The sequence below is a fragment of the Sinocyclocheilus grahami genome, unplaced genomic scaffold (genome assembly GCF_001515645.1).
Source record: "Sinocyclocheilus grahami isolate Dianchi unplaced genomic scaffold, SAMN03320097.WGS_v1.1 scaffold2328.1, whole genome shotgun sequence".
In the NCBI taxonomy this organism is placed as follows: Eukaryota; Metazoa; Chordata; class Actinopteri; order Cypriniformes; family Cyprinidae; genus Sinocyclocheilus; species Sinocyclocheilus grahami.
Window position 1 is genome coordinate 47935 of NW_015507507.1, and position 2588 is coordinate 50522.

The window sequence follows — 2588 nt, forward strand, 5'->3', positions numbered from 1 at the left end:
TCCACAACGTAAGGTCCTGAAAACTTTGCCTGCAGAGCAGAGCCAGGGAGTGGTAACAATCAAAACTTGATCTCCCTTCTCAAATGAACGAGCAACTGCATCCCTATCAAAGCATTTCTTCATTTTCATTTGAGCAGTTGATAGAGCTGACTGAGCCAACTCACGAGCTTTATAAAGTTTTTCTCGAAACGAGCTAACGTAATCCAATAAATTACAATTGGACTTCACGTCAGACAGCCAATTCTCTTTTAGGAGTTTAAGTGGTCCCCGCACAGTGTGCCCAAAAACCAACTCCGCGGGACTAAACCCCAAAGACTCCTGAACAGTTTCTCAGAGGGCAAATAAAAGCAAAGGCAACCCATCATCCCATTCCTTTTCAGACTCGGTGCAATAAGTCTTCAACGTGGATTTCAATGTTTGATGGAATCTTTCCAGGGCTCCCTGGGATTCAGGATGGTAAGCACTTGAAACAACGTGCTGAATATGCAATTGAGATAAAATCTGATTGAACAAACGGGACATAAAATTTGTTCCCTGATCCATTTGGACGACACTTGGGAGTCCAAAAGTAGAAAAGAAAAGTGTGAGGGCTTACACAATAGTCTTAGCTCTAAGTGAACAAAGTGGTATTGCCTCAGGGTAGCGAGTTGCTGCGCACATAAGCGTAAGCAGATAAGTATGGCCTGATTTCGTTTTCGGTAAGGGTCCTACACAATCTAAAATAACGCGTTCAAACGGCTCACCGATAACGGGGATTGGTTTAAGAGGTGCGGGGGTGATAATTTGATTAGGCTTCCCAACCATTTGGCACGTATGGCAAGAACGGCAATACTTTGTAACATTGGATTTAATTCCAGGCCAAAAGAAATGACGCATTACATGATAAAGTGTTTTAGTGACGCCCATATGACCAGCAACATTATCATGCGCAACACTCAGCACTTGTTCACACAACCTCTTAGGGACTACCACCTGATAAAGTGTGTCCCAGCCTGAATTATCTGATGTCGAAGGTGTCCATTTTCGCATTAAAATTCCGTCTTCATAAAAATAACCAATTGGTTTACTCACATCCTCTTTTATGACCGCAGAATCTCGGCAACACGCTAGAGACGAATCTTGTTTTTGCTGGATAGCAAACGTAGCACGATCAATAGACAGTAACAGATCAGCGGAATCAGCGTCAGCACCACCGACAGGGAACAGCGACATAGACACGGACACCTCAGGCTGCAACGAAACAGGGTCAGAATCATCTTTATCCACAAAGAAACGGAAAGATCAACGACATCAGGAAATTTTCGTGACTGGGCTCGAGTAATCACACATACAGGGAACACAGTTAAATCTTCTGCATCTTCTTTACTTAAAGCAGAAAATACACTAAATGGATTCTCAATGACTTCAGGAAGAGGAAGTACTTTTTCACCTGCCAAATCATTTCCAACAATCATTGTAACTCCCTTCACAGGTAACTGCGTTCGTACAGCCACTTTTACGAAACCAGTTATCAAATCGGAACAAATATGCAACTTATGCAAGGGAGCCTTCACAACTCCCATCTCAATTCCCTGCACTAAAACATCTGAGCCACAGTACGTTTCCTTTGAGAATGGCAAAGCACTTTCTAAAATAAAGGACTGAGCAGTTCCTGTATCACGCAGCCAGGTAACAGGGACTTGATCCTTCTCTAAACCAGTTATCGAAATCATACCTTGAGCAATAAAAGGTTCAAAAACAGAATCAATTTCGTACGATTCGGTACCAACCGTTCGAACAAAGCCAACACTTTTCGTTTGTTTAAGCTTATTTTTCAAAACGGGACATACGGCAATCAAATGACCAGTCTCGTGGCAATAAAAACCATTCACGAACGTCAGGTGATGATCCTGACAATTTCACTAATTTAGTTGATTTAGGTTTGTCCGAATTCGCAGAATAGGGTAGGCCTAATTCTCGCCGAGCAGGTGCTACAAACACATTTTTGTGCGTTAATACAAATTCATCAGCACTTACTGTGGCCTCGGCAAGAGTGGAAATCTTTTTCTCATTTAAGTACACCACTATTTTATCTGGCAACGAATTCTTGAAATCCTCAACTAAAACGAGTTCACGAAGCTGCTCAATTAGTCGTTTTGCTGGACTGGCACCACTTATTAAAGAGAACACCCTTTTCACGAGCATACTCAACGAATGTTTGATTAGCAGTTTTCACATGTGAACGAAATTTTTGGCGATAAGCCTCGGGGACAAGCTCATAGGCTCTCAACACAGCTTATTCTTAGACTTATTCTTATCATAATCTAAACTGTCATTAATAGACAGCATCGAACAAACTTCCTGAGCCTTTCCTGTTAAACAACATTGCAACAAAAGAGGCCACACTTCTTTTGGCCAACGCAAAGCTGCAGCAATGTGCTCAAAAGCGCCGAAATATGAATCCACCTCGGCCTCCCTAAATGGTGGGACGAGGTTAATTTGTTTACAAACATCAAAAATCGGAAGAATTTGCAGAAGGCCTAGACAATGATGAATCAGAGGTGTGATGCAAAACTTGACCAACGGGGACAACAGCAGGTGCAGTTTTA